At 40.0% G+C, this 21,746-nt stretch overlaps 1 protein-coding gene across 1 annotated transcript in view; it reads left to right on the top strand.

Moving 5' to 3' along the window:
• Positions 1-21,746, top strand: part of GRIN2A (glutamate ionotropic receptor NMDA type subunit 2A) — a 518,561-nt gene that overhangs the window by 105,525 nt on the left and 391,290 nt on the right. The window lies entirely within an intron of this gene.

Raw genomic sequence — 21,746 nt, 5'->3', positions numbered from 1 at the left:
AGTTCATTCATTTATACCTTCCATTTATGGATTACATCATTTATCACTGCATCAAATATCTTCTAGTGCAATGAGTGCATTTAGCTGTCATAGCTTTTCCCTGGAACAGTACACTGAAGGTAAGGTTTAACAAGATTTACATTTTTGTGAGTTTTTTCGAGATTTTTGATGGTCATAAGCACACAATGCTGCATAACTGATACATGCAAAACTCTGTTGATGGGGTTTTCCCATGACTTATATTAAAATTACTGCACAACCAGTCTGTCCTTCCAGGTTGCTGCTGACCAGGACATGTGACTGCTGCAGCCAATCACTGGATATTGAAAGTCACTACTGTAGTCAATGATTGGATGCAGCAGTCACATGTCCTGGTCAGCAGGAACCTGGAAGCAAAATGTTGGGGCTCAAGGGCCCACTAGGTTTAAATTATTACCAGGATCAGGAACCTGGAAGGACAGAGTGTTTGTAAAACAATTTTAAGTAATTGGAAAACCCCTTTAAATCAATTTTAATTCATGGGAAAACCCCTTTAAACCACTTAAATTATGGGCACCATTGGATCATGATGGCAACTATTTAGATGTTATAATTAAAGGGATGGCCAGTGTTTCATAAGTATAACTACATGAATTAGGAAAAATACATTTACTAATTAAAAATAGTTACCCATTCTTCCTTGTTTTACAACCACTATGTCCCAATACATCAACACTGCAGTGAAAGGAGGCAGAATAAGTGACTATTTTCAATTAGTAAATGCATTTTCTTCCTTAGTTTATAGCAGCCCTCCGATCTTGGACAGACAAAGATGGCCGCACTGCTTATCTTACTACCTGTGTTAGTATGCATCATTAGTCTTATTACACTATATGCTGTTGGCCAGTCAGAGCTGCATGTACTGTTTGTACACTACCAATACATACTGTTGCACAGCGTTCATCAAGTAGTCTGATAATCACTGCAGCCATCATTGTTTGTCTAGGACCAAAGGGTTTGCTTTTAAGTTCATGTAGCTATATCGATGTAATAGTGTTTAAAGGGAATCTGTCACCTACCTTTAGCCCTATAAGCTAAGCTTATTGGCTTAAATCAGGTGACTTGTAGAGTCCGGAAAGGTAAGTGTTATACTTACCTTTTCCTTTATTTCCCAGGTGTCAATGCTGAAAGCTGCCACTCAATGCCGCCACTAAATTGTGGTCTGCTTTGATAAACCCTTAGGGCTTAGTCACACAGGCGCATTGGCACCCGTACACGGGAGCCGATGCACCAGTGTGACTGTGCTCTTACTGCAGGAAGGAGACAGCCGTACTTCAGGACGGACGACTCCCCGCAGCGCAGAAGAAAGAACACATGACCAGCAATGAAGCCGTTCACATGTTCTTTCCTCCGGCGCTGCAGAGAGATATCCGTCCTGAAGTGCGGCCGTCTCCTTCATGCCGATGCGCCCGTGTGACTAATCCCTTAGAATAAAAATCAGATAAAATGCAATTCAGTTTCCATTGGTGATTTTATAAATATGCAGTCCTTGTTAATGATTGTCACACTGATGTTGCAATCTTATTGTTTGAAATATTATGCTTATGGCCCGCTTTCAGACAACAGGATCCGTTAAGACAAAGATCATCTATTTTGTTTCAGTTTTAATTTTCCTGGATTTACAATTTGATGTTAATATCTGTTTTTGCATTAGGTAAATATATAAAAGGCAGGGATATAGTCACTTCAATAGATTCTTTTTATCTATACGTATATTAATTACATATCAACTATGGTGCTTATTTGAATAGCTCTGCAGATAACTGTTACAGCATTAATTATGCCATGACTTCCAGTTTTCTGGAGCGAGACCAGAGTAACATCACTACATCAGCCCCGGACCATGTGGTGCACTGCGCAGGGCATGCACAGCATCATTCTGTACCTCTGGTTCAAGTGTTGATTCGCTGAATCGGTTGTCTTTCAGCCCAGTAAACCTATCAAGTTCTATGTAAGGATATTTAAACTGGCCAATTGGTGCAAGTGTTGCCAGTTATACCGTGTTTCCTTGAAAACAATACCTATCCCGAAAATAAGCCTTATCCTGATTTTTCTGGATTTTTGGAGAGGCTTGAAATATATGCCCTACTCTGAAAATAAACCCTAGTAACACTACATTAAAAAAGATAGGAATATATTACCTAGCAAGCTCGGTCTCGATCCCTCCCGCTGCTCTCCAGAGCCAGTAAGATTCCCGCAGTCCTCGGAGCTCGTGCTACATCACTTTCTGGTTACGAGATTCATAAATCCCACCTCCAGGAGGCATTGGTTTTGATTGGTTCTTCAACCGCTCCTCAGCCAATTAATGCAGCGCTTGATGAACCAATCACAGCCAATGCATTGGTTCATCCAGCGCCGCATTGATTGGCAGAGCAGCAGTCGAAAAAAACAATCAAAAGCCATTACACTGTGAAGGCGGAATTTATCAATTAGTGTGAGCCTGGCTCAACCAATTGATAAATCCCTCCTCTACAACTACCGCTGCTCCACAATGACCGCTGCTCTACTTCCACAACGACCACTGCTCCACTGACTCGGAGAAGGGGTACCAGACCACAGAGACCTCCCGTTATGGCATCTATATACCTTAATAGATGTATAATTTAAGAGCAGTCATATTTATTTGGAACACATAATAATGCAGCTACATTTACAAAATTATTTTATAAAATGAGAACAATCAAAAACTACATTCATACTGCCATATATAATTCATTTCTGAAGAACACTGAGAATGGATTCCTAGTCTATGGCCTAGTATCAATAGCATTTCTCTATACTATCACTCACTGTACAAATCACACAAGGGGTGAGTGACCACTCGCGGTTGGTTCCTTCTTTTAGTATTTCACAGTGTCAGCATTTCTCCTTGATTCTGCTTCCGATTCACATTCATACAGATGATCTACATAGTAATGTTCAGCAATGCACCCAGAGTAATCAATGTAATAGCATTTCTGACAGAGCTACAGAAGCCTGCCTTGTGCTACTGTCTTTCCTATTCATCAAACAGTATGGCGTTAGATACAGTTCATTGAGCTCCCATGTCATTTCCAATGTCACCCAGTAAAGACAAACTGCTAACACTGACTCTGAGTCAGAGATCTGCAAGATGCAGTCCATCATTTGAATGCTGCCTCTCAATACTACATTTCTGCATGGCTACAGCTACCTCTGCCTCCACAACTACCGCTGCTCCACAATGACCACAGCTAGACTTCTCCACTTTGACTACTGCTCCACTTCCACAACAGCTGCTCCATTTCCACAATGACCATAGCTCAACTCCGACCACTGCTCAGCGGCTGATTGGCTGGGCAGTGGTCAAAGAACCAATCAATAGCCATCTCTTCTTGGAGGCGGGATTTATGAATCCCATAACCAGGAAGTGAAGTTGTATGAGCAGGTAGGACTGCGGGAACAGCGCAGACCTCCAGAGATTGGCAGGAGGGTCCTGGGCCAAGCCTACTACGTAAGTAAAATAAGACATTCCCCTGAATACAGGACCTAATGCCTCTTTTGGGGCAAAAGTTAATATAAGTCAAGGTCTTATTTTTGGGGTAACATGGTACATCTTGTGCACTGGTCAGAAGTATGTACCAGTGTGTTCTGTGTCCATTTTGCTCAGTGGACATATGCTCAGAGGTTTTGATTATGGTTCTGTTCCATGCCTTGAACCAAAGTACTCTGGGGATTGACTTTCAGGGGTCAGTGTCAGCAGTTCATCTTGGACTGGGTCTCAGCTTCTCTCCCACAGTGCAGTTGCCCTTTTCGGGGCAGGTTCTCCATTTGAGGGGCTGGTCTGGTTTGAGCAGTTCATGTGTTACTTGATTGTCATGGGAATTTTGGACACAGCCACACCAGATAGAGCTGAGTATATGCTCATTTGTTATTTTACTGCATGGGAAAGCAATTTTACCGTATTTAAAAACCAGAAGTCGGACAACCCCTTTCACAGAACAGGAAAGCAGATCACATAGTATCAATCTGCTGCAGCATAGTGTATTGGCTAAAGCAAATATTTGTATCTGTAATTTCTCTTTACAAAACCTTTTAATTTAAGATTAAAGGCAGTTATCTTGACTGATATTAAATATTAATAATTAGTAACATTTAGAAGCAAAGGTCAAGGAAGCAATTAAACTTCAATTTATAGTATTGGCTTGTAACTGAAAATAACATTTATTCCAAAATGCCTAAAGCTGCAGCCTGCAAGGATGGAAACTAGTGAGCAAATGAAAAAAATGTCTTTTCTATATTCTTTTTCAACATAGCAGGAGAGGCCTAACAGCCCTGATGTTAATATCACAAGAAGGAGAAATTACACACTTTACAGTAGGTCAGCCTTAGCACAGCTGGCGATATTGGAAATGACATGGGAGCTCAATGAACTGTATCTAACGCCATACTGTTTGATGAATAGGAAAGACAGTAGCACAAGGCAGGCTTCTGTAGCTCTGTCAGAAATGCTATTACATTGATTACTCTGGGTGCATTGCTGAACATTACTATGTAGATCATCTGTATGAATGTAAACCTCAAGCAGAATCAAGGAGAAATGCTGACACTGTGAAATACTAAAAGAAGGAACCAACCGCGAGTGGTCACTCACCCCTTGTGTGATTTGTACAGTGAGTGATAGTATAGGGAAATGCTATGAATACCAGGCCATAGACTAGGAATCCATTCTCAGTGTTCTTCAGAAATGAATTATATATGGCAGTATGAATGTAGTTTTGGATTGTTCTCATTTTTTAAAATAATTTTGTAAATGTAGCTACATTATCATGTGTTCCAAATAAATATGACGGCACTTAAATTATACATCTATTAAGGTATATAGATGTCATAACGGGAGGTCTCTGTGGTCTGGTACCCTGAGTCAGAGATCTGCAAGATTCAGTTCATCAATTGAATGCTGCTTTGCAATACTACATTTCTGCATGGCTACAGCCACCTCCAGCAATAACACCTCATCATTGGGGTATACACTGAATAGCCGAAATGTCAAAGTTTCAGAATAGAATAACATTTGTTTACAATGGCACATGTCAAGGGGAATATATTAGGTAACAGGTGAACAGTCAGTTATAGAACTTCATATGTTTAGACACAAGGATCTGAGCGACTATGACACAGGCTAAATAGTGATGGCTAGATGACAAGTCAGATCACCTCTAAGACCACAAGTGCTGTTGAGTGCTCCTAGTATGTGGTGGTTAGTAGCTATAAAAAATGGACCAAGAAAGAACAACTAGTGAACCCGCGGCATAGGTCATGCAGCAACGTGCGCCCAAAACTCACTAAGGATCGTGGAGAGTGAAGGATAGCCCACCTGCTCCAATCTCACATAAAAGCTACTGCAGCACAATTTGTTGAGAACATTATTGCTGGCTTTGATATAAAGGTGTTAAGATACACACTGCATTGCAGTATTAGACTGCATAGTCACAGTTAGAGTGCCTGAGATCTGGATTATGGAGAAATAGAGGAAGATGGCCGTGAATGATCAATTATGTTCTCTTTTTTATCATGTGGACGTCAGCATGCATTATGGGAAGAAGACAAGCCAGCAGAGGCAGGGGCAGTGTAATGCTCTGGACAATATTCTGCTGGGAAACCTTGGGTCCTGGCATTCATATGGATATTAGTTTGACACATAGCACCTGCCTAAACTTTGTTGCAGACTTAATACCCCCCCCCCCTCTTCATGTTAATGATATTCCCTAATGGCAGTGAACTCTCGATAGGAAAATAAATCACAATACATCGCAAAAGTTGTTTGGCATGGTTTGAGGGACATGACAAACAGTTCAAGGCATTGACTTGACTTCCAAATTCCCCAGATCTCAATTCTATTGCTAGAAAAGAAGTCTGATCCATGGAAGCCCTACCTTACAACTTATAGGACCTGCTACTGACTTATTGGTGCCAGTTGCTGCAGAGGTATTGTGGAGTCCATTGCTTTGATGGATCAGAGCTTGATTAATGCTACAAGGGGAAGTGAATAATGTTTCAGACTAAAGCTTGGAGATATCTCTAAAATAGGCAACTTAAGTTAAAAAAACAGACTTTTTTGCAATGCACTCAATGTCCACCCATCAAATTTCTAGATTTTAAGCCACTGCTTCTCATATATATAGCTATTAAATCCTTAAAGCTATTGATATACATTACAGCTGATGGACAATCTATGAAAGCTGCTAGACACGTATGTACTGCCAGACAGCTTCCAGATGAGCCCAAATAGGTGCTATTTGCCTTCTGTTTCCTTCCATTTTCAGTTGATAGATGGCAGAGGGCTGCGCCTTAGTAAGTGAGGAGGGGCCTCATAATTTTTATTTCTATTACAGAGCAGTGGATGGGCTCCTTCTACAGCCAATTGCTTTATAAACAGACAGAATATTATGAGAAGGATGAAGGCTAACATGGCTGATATCCTGGGACACATACAGAATTCTTTATATATTTCCCAATTCAATTCAAGAAACAAAGTAGGATCAAAGAAAAAAAAAGATTTTATTTTTTATTACATTTTTATGTTTAGTTTTTCTTTTAAAAATGGGCCATTAGCAAAAAATAACGTGTAATAGTTATAATAACGTGCTCTGACTAATGCTAAAATCATGGCATAGACGTTGACTTTAAGAAAATCTAAGATCATATGTTTTGCTGTCATAGGAAAATAATACATTGCTTCCGTTTACTGCAAATAATGCTTGCCGCTGAGCTGTCCGCAAAATAGACGTGTAAGAAATACATTTGTGACTTAATTGTCAAGCTTTTGCCTGGAAGAGAAGTAATGATATTTTTACTGTGTCCAGGTGTCTTAGCTAGTAGGAGAGGTCCACTAGAGTAAACATGTGTTTAGTACTCTCTGGCAAGGCTACATAAATCCCTAAGCTTTGTTGTTGGCAGAGCTACACAGGCTTTTCTCCTCGTCTATCATCTTTGATTAATATGGCAAATGAAATGAAGCCGAATGGTCAGCACATTCACAGAGCGTAGAAAGCTGAGGCTGGTGCAGATTAATAAAATCCATATTCAAAGTCCCTCCTAGAAAAAAAAAATTTCTTTTGCAAATGCAGCCCCAAGTACGTCTGTTGCAGCCTGGAAGGCCACCAGGCTTATCAGAGCAGAAAATAGTATTATTAATGTTATAATGATTTTGTATTCCTGTGTATTTCTATCAATCATCTGTAACAGCTTAGGCAACATCACAGAGCTTGCAGTATATTAGCATGCTATAAATCTAAAGTGCACACCACTATATTTCAAGTCAAATGGCAATTTTGATGCATCTAATTTTCATAGGTAATTATATATTTCCCTCGTTTTATGGCAGTTCTGCTTATTTGACTTTCTAATTGATGGGTTATTCATCAAATCAATGTAAGAAAAAGTGAAAGTGCCTGTAAAATTTAATGGAGAGGAGGGATCCAGTGTCTGAACTTTATTACACACAAAAATAGCCCATATTAAAGTCAATTGCCCACTGAAATCAATGGGAGCGCTCTTGCGTATTTTTAACCCTTTCCAATCCACTGGCTGACATCTAAAGACATTTTGAGTGAAGCCTGCACAGCTCCAATGTTGGAAGACGTCCGGCAGGGTATTCTTACTGTATATTTCTGTCCCGCTCTGTTGCCAGGGGCCTCTCCAGCAAGTCCCATACCGCAGTACTGGCTCTAGCCAGCAGATGGTGCCATTGTATAATGGCAGAAAGAGAAAGCCCCCTAGGAAACCATGAATCCAAAATTGGCTTGCAAAGGGTTAATACAGGAGTTAAAAAAAAATGTAATACACAGGGAATATGTGTATTTCAGTCATGTAAGTATGCTGAATATTTATGTGACTGAAATACACATATACCAGTGCGAATGAGCCCTAAGAGTATTAGGCCCTATTCACACAAGGGTGAATTGGTGTATTTTTTGCACAAAGTTCTTATACACTAAAACCAGGGTTGGATGCAAAACACAAGTATAATGGGAAGACATATAAATTGTCTCTTTTTTAGACCCAAGTTATGACTGTTTTAGGCCTTTCGCATAGAGTATTTGAAAGCCAAAACCGAGAGTCTCATCCAAAACATGGGGAGTTGCAAATTTATTTGCTTTACATTTTTCTTTCGTAGCTTCCACTGGCTTACAAGCACTGATGCAATATACTGACCAAAAAAGTGACATGTAAAGGAGCTCTTACTCTGAGATTAAGGAGCCATGCACACAACCGTATTGCTGTTCTGTTTTGTATAGAATCATAATTGGGCTGCCATAGAGGTGTAATGATGTCAATTGGACACAAGAAGACATAATTGGATTTCAACTATAACAGTTGCCTTTCCCAGATGCTAACAGTGTCTCTAAGTTCTTTGATACCTCCTATACCTACGATAGGGCCGAACTATGTAACAACTGGACAGTTGAGAGAGCAATAATATGAAGCATATATCAACACTAGTGTGTAATAAGAATGCAAGAATAGGAACTCACCAGTACATGACAGGAACAGAACGTTGATGGCAATCAAATGATAGCAAACTGGCAATAACTGATCCTTGCTCTAGTTTTCCAGAAGTCTTCCCCAAATTTATCCTGATTATGACCTTAATAACACACACCACTGTCCCTAAGTATCCCTACGGATTCCTTAAGGGAAAACTGAAATGAAAAAAAGCAGGGTTCTCCCTCGGGTGATGCGGTCAGATGGGGGATATTGTTTCTATAAATTAGGCATAGCAACAATAACCTGATTGTGGATAATAGGGCTCAATGCTGCTGTGAGCATTTGATGATGTATTCCATGTGGTAATCAGCTGCCGCACTGATTCAGAGATCCACCACTAGTCCTGAGAGGTACCGCATGCTCAGTTGAGACGTAGAAGGTAGGAAATGCTCTGTTAAAATGCGTGCTGCCGGAAACAGGAAGTCTTGGGCACCCATTCTAGCAGTCCATTTTGTGCTTTCTAGTGTACATTCCTAATGGAAACACTGACCCTAACAAACAATGAGAGGCTACTACCGGTAATACCCAGACACAAGAAAACCAAATTGAGCAGAGCTGAACTGAGAAGCAAGATAATTTAGTTAAAACGGTAAAAGAAACAGCAAACTACAAGGCTAAGAAGCAAGGATTGGACCAGAAAGAAACACAGGTATATAGAAGCATATAATGAATCCTGGATTGCTTACGCTATGACCAACAACAAATTGCAGAAACCAGGAATATTTAAAGAGACACTAGTCAATTGGAAACTTTTTTTTAAAATGAGCCTGTGCTGCAGCAATTTGGTAAGCTTACACAGTCAAATGGATCAACTTTGGAACAGTTGCATATAAACTCTGTAACAACAAACTAGAAGACAGGAGAGGACTTAAAGGCAGGAGAATTCCTCATGATCGATGAGATGTATGAGCCCTTCCTTATACCTTTGTATGCCTCTGATGATATGCAGAAGCTTAATGAGTTTTTTTTTGTTGTATTCCACAAGAAAGCAGCATAGTGATTATCACTGTTGGCTTGGAGTTCTAGGTTCACATTTGACCAACGACAACTTTGCATGGAGGTTGTATGATCTATTTATGTTTTGTCTCCTCCAAATAAGGAGCATGGTGGTTTAGTGGTTATCACTGTTGCCTTGCAGTGATGGAGTCCTAAGTCAAAATTAACCCAAGGATAACTTTTACATGGAGTTTTCCAATTCTATGCAGATGTTGTCTTTGGTCAGATTTGAGCCGAAGACCCCAGCACTTCAAGGCAACAGTGATAATCACTGAGCTACATCTGTTGAAGAACCAGCACCTCAGGGTTCTTAGAAAGTGCTCAGTACTTGCCATATGGGGGTTTTATGAACTTCTGGTTCGGTTCAAACTAATTTGGCCCAAATCAAGCGATTTGATGAAATGTGGTAAACCAGCTGATCTGAATTTTTGAAAAGTTCACTCATCTCTCATCAACCCGTCAACAGCAGTAACATGGTCTATATCTATGTATCAATGTTTCTTGTGATGCTGAGGAAATTAAAAAGCTGGTAAGTATATTTAGGAATGCAGTGAGATATGCATTGCTGCATTAACTCATTTATATGCAGGACAAGCGTGTAATAATAATGACACTGCCAATAGTATTTACAGTCACTGGACAATCTATCTCAGTGAAATTGTCCAAGTGCCAAGATAAATTGCATACCAGCTGCCGCCGGTTCAGCTATTCTCCTAACTGTGTACCTAAAGCAGAAATTATAACAAGCATCCACTTTCAGTCAAGCAGATATTATATTACTTATAAATCTTGCTAAATGCCACAAATGCAGAAGCAAAAATCATCTTGGTGAAAAGCTGACTCTTTCATTTCATTGTGACTCGGCTCCAAATTACTATGGGAAGTCATTTAAGAACAATGCTGCTTCAGCTTCAATTAATTACACTACTTAATATAGCGGTCAAGTGAAGAGCATTTACACAATGTTAATAACCATTTAGTAAGGATGTAAGAGACCAAATCTGTAGATTTGTTATAGTGGGATACAGTATATCAACTGAAATAAGCAATGGACTGTGATAGTTTCAGAACTTTAACTTAAAGCCCCTGGGCAAAAATGCTAAATCTGTAACAGCCCCTATTGCACATAGATTTCGGTACTGGTCTCCTCATACAGGTCAGAAGGCCTTTTTTTGGCCTCTCAGTCCCCAGATTTCAGGTGCAATTGCATTGTCTGCACCCACTATTCGAAGCACTAACTGTATTGTAGCCACTTTACTGAATGGTTATAAATAATCACGTGACAGAAGCTACATAACCAAAAAAATGATGATCTAAATTGTTTTTTATTTAAATTTTCAAAACTTTTAGTATTTTTTAGAATTTAAGTAATTTATGATTTGCTAATTAAATGGTTTTTGTGGCTACCTCCTGCCCATAGCTAGTGTACATCAGTAGGAAGAGAAACTCTAAAGGATGACATTTTGTGTAGACCAGTGGTTAGCAATATTTTTTATACTGCAAGGAAACCATAGACAAAATGTGTCCCATCCTGAATTCCTACCAATGACACACTGTGCAGATAACACAGATATACAGCACAGGTAACTGCAACCCTATCAATTGTGAAAAAAACTAAAAAACAAAAAGCCCATAACTATTCTACTCTTCCCAACACCTTGGCCCCATCATAAGCTAGATGGAAATACAACCCCACCAAACACCCACACTCTTGAACACCTATAGTCTTTTGAGACCCCCAGGAATCACATGTACATACAGCTGCAGTGGCCCAGACTTTGGAGCCACTTATCACTTTAATTACATCATGTGATGTGTGTAATTGTATTTGTGAGTGCCTGTCTGTCTGTCTTGTGTAATAGAGGAGACAGGAGGTGGTTTTGCGTATTGTAAAGAGTCATTGTCAGATCAAATGTCTGGTGTTGTGTCCAACTAAGTTGTATATATCTGTATGGAAGACACCCTATCCTTATGTGTCATGTATGTCACCCCCAAAAGCAGTCCTGGGATTGGGTAGAGGGCTTCACCCAGAATCCCCTGGGGTTAGCTTGTTGGGAGTTTATAAAAAGCAATGCAAGGATGTAGTAAGGGAGAGAGTCTAACTGCAGCCTGTGTCCAAGTATAAGAGAGAAGCAGTTTAAGGAGAGTCAGAATGAGGAAGAGAAAGAAAAGAGTGAGAGCAGTAACCAAGTGTTGAGCCTAGTCTAAGCCTTGACTAAGAATGGTGGACAGAGAAGGAGAGCCTTGTTAACTGGCGAGTCTATTTCCATCCAACTGGAAGGATCATACCCAGTGCGGGCCAGACCTCATGAGTCCTGGGAGCAACAGTCAAGCGACCATTGTCAACCATGAGTAGAGTAACCGCTGAAGAGCAGCACGGGAGTGCCAGCTTAAGTTCCCTTCATTCCTACACAAATAAGGTGACCTCAGCATCACTTATCTACAGGGTGTCTGAGAAAAATCTGCCTAATTCTGATGTCTGTTGAATAACCAACATTTAAGCTTGTTGTCATAGCAACTGTTAATAGACCGTGTTCAAGAGTTGAGTAAACTTTATACCCTTGGTTTACCATAGCGTCTGATGTCTGGACTGTCTTCAATTATCTTCATTAACTTGATTAGGTTAAAGTGTATTGGCATCACGAACTCTCATGAGCCACCTGTGACAGCCATCTTCTAAACCTCGCTGTCTCTCTCACCCGGTAAGGTCTGAGCTCAGTCACTACACAACAAGCAGTCATCAGTGGGACTCCCTGCTATAAAGTGACAGGGCCCTTTTTTATTAAATCCCTTTTTATTGAGATTTTTTATTTAAATTTTCAACAGAGTTACAGACATTTTCATTTTCAAATGAATTTTCAACAATATTGCATCTATATTAATAACGTTTCCAAGAATTGGATCTATACATAAGGAACTTCATTGTATAATTAGAATCCATATTTCTCGTTGACCCCAGAAAAATACAATTAAACATAACCAATATGTGTCAACATGAGGTCTAGATGTTAGTGAAATGGCCTTTTAATAGTAATAAATGGACACATCCTCAACAGTAAATACTGCTGTAAGACTTTGTTCACATGTGGGGATTTTGGTGCAGCAGATTTCACCCTTTCAATTGAAGGGGTAAAGTCTACTGTGGATTTGTGCCATTGTACATCAAAATCTGCACCATTGATGCAGGTTTTAATGCAGATTCAAATGTAGGATTTTGCTGCCGATTTTCTGCTTTCTCCACACCAAATCCACTGCATGTGAATGCAGCTGTATTCTTGAAATACAGTGCTGTATTCATGAAGACTAGAGATGAGTGAGCACCCAAATGCTCAGGGCCGCGTTATTCGAGTCGAGCTTTTCGTAAAATTCGAGAGCTCTACTCAAGTAAGGAACCCCATTGACTACAATGGGAGACTCGAGAATTTTTGTATGTGGAACGCCGGGTCCTAAACTTTATTTTTTTTTTTCTTGGTTCTCTCTCTCTCTGCCTGCCTGCCAGACAAAAAATTTACCATTGACGAGCGCTAGGTCGCGGCGGGGAGGAGTCAAAAACTGGGGCGGGGTCGAACACAGCTTGATGCTCACTCGAGTAACGAGCACCATCGAGTGCTCTAATACTTGAAGGAGCATCAAGCTCGGCAGAGTACGTTCACTCAACTCTAATGAAGACATCTACGTTTTTTTTACTTGGATGAAGATGTGCAGATTAGAGATGAGCGAACGTACTCGGATAAGCACTACTCGTCCGAGTAATGTGCCTTATCCGAGTACCGCTGTACTCGTGCTGAAAGATTCGGGGAGCGCCGCGGAGCGGGGAGCTGCAGGGGAGAGCGGGGAGGAACGGAGGGGAGATCTTTCTCTCCTTCTCTCCCGCCCGCTCTGCCCCGCTGCGACTCACCTGTCAGCAGCGGAGCGCCCCGAATCTTTCAGCACGAGTACAGCGGTACTCGGATAAGGCACATTACTCGGACGAGTAGTGCTTATCCGAGTACGTTCGCTCATCTCTAGTGCAGATGTGTCCACCTTTACTTTTTCTCCAATTTCATTAACAATTCCAATTTCTCATTATACAAACTCAACACATTATCACAACAACCTGGTGGCCATACATAGGAAATCTTTATGCTACATATTTCTAAGAGTAACCAAAATCTTGTTAATTCGAAGCTGGTCATTTCACACTGCTCATCTTGTGACACGTCAATCCAAAAGGACAGGAAAGTAAGGAAAAATCTGTAGATAACTCCACTATTGCTTCAAATTTTGTTGCACATGTACATAATAGTTAAATAGACACTAACTTTTCATATAACTTCTGCTCATCTACATGAGCAGATAATCGCCCAAAGATCGCTCAAACGACAGTTTGAGTGACACCTTTGAACAATCGTTTTGCATAAATATTAATTGGTATTAAAGTAGCTACTCAGCTACTTAAATACCAATTATTTATGCAAATGAAGCCTTCCCTGAATGCAGGCTAATAGCCCGAGGCTATAATCTGCGCTCAGATCCTTTTTTCTCCACAGGGAAACAATGCTATCAGCACTCCCCGTGGAGAACTACTGATAAAAATGAGAGACGATTTTTATGTTGGACTGATTTTAACGATCAGCCGAAAAGATGACTATGGATGCACATTTACACGCACCGATTATCGCCCTCTATGTCTAGAGCAAAGAAGGTTTTATACCAACATAGAAGGAGGTTCTTTACTGTAAGTGCAGTGAGACTATGGAACGCTCTGCCTGAGGACGTGGTGATGGCAAACTTGATAAAAGTGTTTAAAGAGGAGCCTGAACGCCTTTCTTGAGCATTACCAGACAGGTTATAGTCATTGATTACTTCACAACGGTCGGTGATTCAGGGATTATTCTCATTACCAAATTGGAGTCGGGTAGGAATTTTTTCTCCTAAAACAGGAAAATTGGCTTCCACCTCATTAGGCTTTTTGACATCCTCTGAATTAGCATTGGGGTGGGGGGTAATAAGCTGAACTAGCTGAACGAGATGGACACATCTTTTTTAAGTTTAGCACATTTTGTTACTATTTAATTACGGTACATTTTTTCAAGTCATAATGTAGCATTGTATTTGGTTTCTAGAAACTCTAAAAACAAGACAATTGACTCTAGTAAGTACTATACATTATATAGCCAGTATATCAGAATGTGCACATTTTCTCAGCATAGTGCCCTACAAACTGTACTAAGTGTAACAATATCTTAATAATTTTACGGTGAACAGTGGATTAATATGACATTTTTCTTGATGCTCCCAGTTATTCTGCTCCATTGAAATAAATTAAATGCTTTTCAATTAGCAGGTCCCAGGGGACAGAATGTATTTGCTATTGTGCTGTCAGAGCCAGGTAATTATCTATTACATGAGTTCTGTGGATTAACATTATACAAGTACATTATTTTAATAACATGCCTCATAGTCGTCACACTTGCAGACTGTTAGTCAAAGCGTGCCATGATTCTGGAAAATAAATACAAGCAGTGGCCAAATGTTAAATGCTGTCTATGAGGATGAGTTACTGACATTGCTCAGAGGCAAATGCATGTTCATATCACAAATATAGAGAGGGATAGCAGTTATTTCTTATCTGCCTGGCATCATTTACATATTTTCCTCCCCTTAATGCATATAGTGCAAATATATTCCACAGTACTGCAGACGATGAACTCATATCGGTCCCTCTCCAGATGGCTTATGGTCTAATTTCCATTTCTCAGACATGTACATACTAAAAGTCCCCATAGATATTAGTTTTAAACTGATTAGAACAAATGATTTGAGCTAAAAGGATCACTCATTGGATAAAAGTTAGCAACAAATGATTTTTTTAAGCAACCATCATCGTTTGGAAATAAGGTGGCAGCAACGGAATTTTTTGGCCGGTACTCCGATGAAGATCTTTCGTAAAGATGAACGTTCTTTTATTCACAAAGATCTTTCATTAAATGAACATTCTCAGAAAAATTGTTTATCTGTTGGCTCGTCATTGAACGTATATGGCTGGTGGGAACAACATTAATAGCCACATGGACTTAAACGTGTGTGGTTGTGTCTGCTTAACCAGACGATTGATTGCTCAATGGCTGTTCAACCAACTACTTACTTCTAATGTCTATGGGTACCTTTAAGTATAGAGTCAGGCAGGGCTGCCCCCATCCCACCAGAGGAGATGAGACTGTGGACTAACCCCCAAGCTCTACAGAACAGGTACATGTCCCCTTATCATAAAAATAGAAAATGGGAATTCAGCTCACTACATGTGTTTGCTTCTTCAAATCTGCAACCCAATGGTGCAAGGGAGTAGCCTGCTAGGGTAGACAGAAATCATCTGTGCATGAACCTGGTTCAGCAAATTCCCAGCACTCTGTTCTTTGTATAAAAGAATATCTTTATTCAAAACATCATTAAAAATCCACGTGAATCTCTAAAAAAAACACTAATGTGTTTCTGGTTCAAAACATGTCTGTATGTCCCCTTATTACACTGTAGACTCTACTGGACCTTATGGATCCTGGTGTGGCTGCGGCCCAATATTAAGCTTGAGTCTGGGGCCATCAGAGATGCCCTGCTAAGATAGTCCAACCCTCTTCAGGGGAACATAAAGGTAGGAGTATGCTTCAGTAAAGCCCGTAAAAGTTGCCTAACATGGGCAGATTATAAGACATGAATGTTCACTTTAATGTTCATTTGTCCATTCGTTAGGCTGTCTCAAAGAGACACAATCTGTTTGTTCGTCAACTGATTGCTGTTTTTAAGGGCTCCTTCCCACTAACGGATTTCCGCCGCGTAATATGCAGCGAAAATCCGCCGCGTTGCCCGCAGCTATTAGGTTCTATTGAACATAATAGCTCAATTACGACCTCACCCGCGGCATGCTCTATTTGCTGCGGGTGTACGCGCGGATGGCTTCCATTGCAGTCAATGGAAGCCGTCCGTCACGCTATCTTCCGCTGTAACATAGCGGAAGATAGCGTGAAACGGCTTCCCTGCCTACCGCCGCCGCGTCATATGACGCAGCCGTCGCATCATATGACACGGCCGGCTGCGTCATGTGACGCTGTGGGCGTGTCATGTGATGTGGCCGGCGTGTCACATGAAGCTGCAGCGCGTCACGCCGAAGCGTCATGCGGGACGTAGGACGCCGGATCTGCAGGTAAGTATTGGGGTCTCTGGGGGGCGCCGTGACTGGCTCTGCCGCGGAATTCCACGGCGGAGCCCGTCACGGCCGTGTGCAGCCGGCCTTAGCGAGCATAAAAATGCTCACTATTTGGTGTTAACCTTCCCATATGTCATTCAACTGGAACATTCTTTTTTACCTCCAGTGGATAAAACTGTTGCAGTCTCATGATGATCGCACAGTGCCCGGGTCATTCATACAGCTGCTGCAGATTTTAACTTGACTGAGATAACTCACTGCGGAAAATTATTTTATCGCAAACCCTTAAAAACTGTTGTTATCTTAACCCCTTAGTGACCCAGCCTGTTTGGAATGACCAACTAATTTTTCAGGTTTTTTTTCATTATCGCATTCTAGGAGGCTTAACTTTTCAATTTTTCTGTCGACATAGACATACGAGGGCTTGTTTTTTGGGGACAAGTTACATATTCTAATGACATCATTTTTTGTGCACATAATGTATTGTATAATTATTATAATTTTTTTTAGGTGAATTGGGGGGAAAAAAATTCTGCCACTTGTTTTTTGGATTTCATTTTTATAGTGTTTAGTTTGCAAAATAAATAATGTGATCACATTATTCTGTGTTTCAGCATGGTTCTGGAGATACCAGGTTTATACAATTTTTTTATGTTTTGCTATTTTTGTACACAAAAAACACTTTTTTTAAGATTTGCTTTTGTGTCGCCATATTCCAAGAGCCATAATATTTTTATTTTTCCATCAACGGAGCTCTATGGTGGCTTGTTTATGGTGGAGTGAGCTCCAGCCTTCATTTATCCAGTTTTTGGAACATACATTCCTATTGCTTTTTTATTTCATTTTTTCTCGAGCAAGATTAACAATATTTGCAATTCTGGCATACTTTTAATTGTGTTCCTCCAGACAGTACAAATAATATGTTAAATTAATTCTGTAGGCCACTACGGTTATGTCAATTCCAAATTTATATAGTTTTTTTGCAACTTTTTCACACTTTTTTATGTATTTTTTATTTGTCACTACTTTCAAAGATCCTAACATTGTTCTTCTTTTGTCAACAATGTTGTTTAAAGTTTTTTTTTGTGGGATGAGTTGTACTTTTTTAGGGGTACCATTTGGTGATAAATGTGACATTTTCATAAATTTCTATTCCATTTATTGTAAATCAAAATAGGCAAAATTAACTATTAGCTGTTTTTTGTATTTTTTATTCATGACATGCACTGTGCAGGTTAAACAATGTACTACGTTTTTTTTTCTGGGTCACTATGAACGCAACAATACCACATGTGTGATTTAAAAAAAATAAATATATATATATGAATGTTTGTTGAAATCTCATCCACTCGACCTGAACTGCAATATGATGGATATTCTCAGTGCACAAATCCACACCAGAAAATATACAGCATGAACAGATACAGCAAAGTTTATCATGACTTTTACCATGAGCCAGTTTGTTTACCTTTTCAATTACTTTACAATGGTTTTTGTTCTGTTAACCCATTAAGAAATGCCCATATGTCTTTTGATGGTAGCTGTTAAGAGGCTTTATTCTGCATCTTTTGACATCGGCTGCATTAGAAGCCTGACGCGGGTTTTCCATGCTGCGAGGAGTGGGTGCTCGACTACCAGATGAAAGACTGGCACTTGCTCTAAGAGTGGAGACTAAAAAAACCTTTGATTCCCACTATTTAACCCTTTACATTGCTGTCAATGCGACCACAGTATGTATAAGCCTGACAGAGGGAGGGGGCTCCCTCTCTCACCCATTGGAGCCCACCGATATGATTGCATGACCCCGATGGGTGGCTATTGCACCCAGAAGCTGAGCCTCATTGGCTTTCTAATGCAATAATATACTGAAGTATAGTAGTGTATTACAAGAATAATAAAAGATGCAGATATTCCAGTCCTCTAGTGGGACAAAAGTAAACATTTAAAAAGTTTAAAAAATTGTTTAAAAAAATAATTAAAATAAATATCTTGAAACCCCACCTTTCTCCCTTTACTGTGTGTATATATATATATATATATATATATATATATATATATACACACAGTAAAGGGAGAAAGGTGGGGTTTCAAGATATTTATTTTAATTATTTTTTTAAACAATTTTTTAAACTTTTTAAATGTTTACTTTTGTCCCACTAGAGGACTGGAATATCTGCATCTTTTATTATTCTTGTAATACACTACTATACTTCAGTATATTATTGCATTAGAAAGCCAATGAGGCTCAGCTTCTGGGTGCAATAGCCACCCATCGGGGTCATGCAATCATATCGGTGGGCTCCAATGGGTGAGAGAGGGAGCCCCCTCCCTCTGTCAGGCTTATACATACTGTGGTCGCATTGACAGCAATGTAAAGGGTTAAATAGTGGGAATCAAAGGTTTTTTTAGTCTCCACTCTTAGAGCAAGTGCCAGTCTTTCATCTGGTAGTCGAGCACCCACTCCTCGCAGCATGGAAAACCCGCGTCAGGCTTCTAATGCAGCCGATGTCAAAAGATGCAGAATAAAGCCTCTTAACAGCTACCATCAAAAGACATATGGGCATTTCTTAATGGGTTAACAGAACAAAAACCATTGTAAAGTAATTGAAAAGGTAAACAAACTGGCTCATGGTAAAAGTCATGATAAACTTTGCTGTATCTGTTCATGCTGTATATTTTCTGGTGTGGATTTGTGCACTGAGAATATCCATCATATTGCAGTTCAGGTCGAGTGGATGAGATTTCAACAAACATTCATTAATAACATTTATTTGCAGAATCTGGAATTCTTTTTTAGTGATGTTATGCTTTCTTTCATGATTCAGACATTCAGATTCAACATGCAACCCTCCAGTGAGGAGCTCAAAATTAATATGTAAGTCAGTACCTATGGGGAACAATTACCTGTCACTTATTTTTCCTTAGAACCTCTTCCTTGACTGTTTTTCTTATTTCAGATCTGTTAGGACAAAGCAGTGATTTGTGACGATTGTTTAGCTACAGTTCCTAATAGGATGTAGTTTGGGACACACCCCCTGTCTCATCATTGGTTAGGCTGCAGAGGAGGTAGCCTATCACATCAATTGTGAGCTCCTAACTGTAGGCTGGCTTTAAAGGGGTTGTAAGAAGGCAGAACAAAGCTTTATCTTCAAAATTCCATGCCGTTACAGTTTATTCTGTGTCCGGTATTGCAGCTTAGCCTTAATTTTTTGGAATATTGCTGAATTACAATACCACACAAAGCCCATGGAGTGGTGCTGTTTCTGGAAAACGAAGCAAACTATGTCTTACTGTTTGCCTTCCTGCCTAGTCTCTGTCTGTGTCCTGTAGGGGACACATGCACAAATGCCAGTTCTTTTAAAAGGTCAGCGTGGAAATCTCCCCCTGCCAATCTTGAGGTATCCTTTGCTATAGTAGGTACCCTTTCCCTACAGAGAGTACCTGAATTTGTGGTCTTTTGGTCCAGCTTAAGGTGCTGTCTTCTGTATTTTGATTCTCAGGTTTCTGACTGGCTGTTCCTGATTTGGTTGCATTCTCCATAGCTGAATTCTGTTTGTTATATTGACGACACTTCTGTCTGCTGCCTGCTCTTATCTCTAGCCAGTAGTACCATGATGAACCCATTCTGTGTGTCCTGACTTCTGTCTTGTTCCTTGTTCTGAAGTTATGGTGCCTGCCCCAACCTGAATTGATCAGACTACACATCTGTTCACACACTCAAGTCTCAGTCTATAGTACCATCAGTTGCCACATTGCTGGGACCACTTCCAGAGTAATGGCCTGAGAACCTCGCAGTCAAGCCTACATCAGTGGATTTATGTCCACTGGTTTTGACAACATGCAACCCCCTTGAAACAGAGCTATAGTGTTTTTTATATGCACTATAAAACATCATATTTGTGAGGACTTGGATCAATAATTCCTAATTTATTCACTTGCAAGATGCAGCACATGGGGTTGCATGCCTCTACACCTTAGAACAACATAAACAGCATCAGTACCATGTATACATGTCTTAAGATTATTAATAAACAGCACAGTATAGTGAGGAAGGGATGTAATTTGGGTCAACCTGTTTCATATTCATTGACCTAAATAAATACACACACTGGCTGTTAGTATGCATATACTGTATCTCTTTGGCGTATTTCTTTCAATTCATGCAAAGGATGCTTACTAATAGCATTTATTCTAAATGTTATCTATGTGCATAGCAATGAAAGAAGGTTTTTCTCAAATTGCCGAATTGCAGAGTGGTAGAATAAAAAATGTTCCCAAAGGCATTCCGCAGCATCTGACGCAGATTGTAATTTTCCAATATGACCTGAAGCTTTCTAATGTTCTGGAGCATAAATGATTTTCAGCACATGTTACATGTCAGTATAAGTGATCATAAGAAATTCTTAAGTAATCCAATCCTTGGTAATTATTGCATTACACATTTACACTGAACGCATGGATTCCAATAAAAATACCATAGAATACGTTGCGGCTATATCTTCGTCAGTCCCAAAGGCAATATAAGGTTATACATATGGACAGGGAAAATAAATGTCACCATTTCATACTAAATGGGAAAACACTGGGTAAAACGAACATGGAAAAGGACTTGGGGGTTTAAGTTAACTGTAAGCTTAACTGGAGCAACCAGTGTCAGGCAGCTGCTGCCAAGGCAAATAGGATCATGGGGTGCATCAAAAGAGGTCTAAGGGCTCATGATGAGAACATTGTTCTTCCTCTTTACAAGTCACTGGTCAGACCACATATGGAATATTGTGTACAGAAGCACATATCAAAGCTTGAACAGGCACTCAGGTGGGCAACTAAACTAATAAATGGAATAGCTGGACTGGATTACCCAGAAGGGTTATCAAAATTGGGGTTATTTAGTTTAGTTTATAACTATGTATAAATATATCATGGACAATGCAGAGATCTCTCCCGTCATCTATTTATACCCAGGACTGTGACTGTAACAAGGGCCGTCCTCTACGTCTAGAGGAAAGAAAGTTTCTACACCGAC

This window comes from Eleutherodactylus coqui, chromosome 8, assembly GCF_035609145.1.
Source record: "Eleutherodactylus coqui strain aEleCoq1 chromosome 8, aEleCoq1.hap1, whole genome shotgun sequence".
In the NCBI taxonomy this organism is placed as follows: Eukaryota; Metazoa; Chordata; class Amphibia; order Anura; family Eleutherodactylidae; genus Eleutherodactylus; species Eleutherodactylus coqui.
This window is presented reverse-complemented; position numbering and strand designations above follow the sequence as displayed.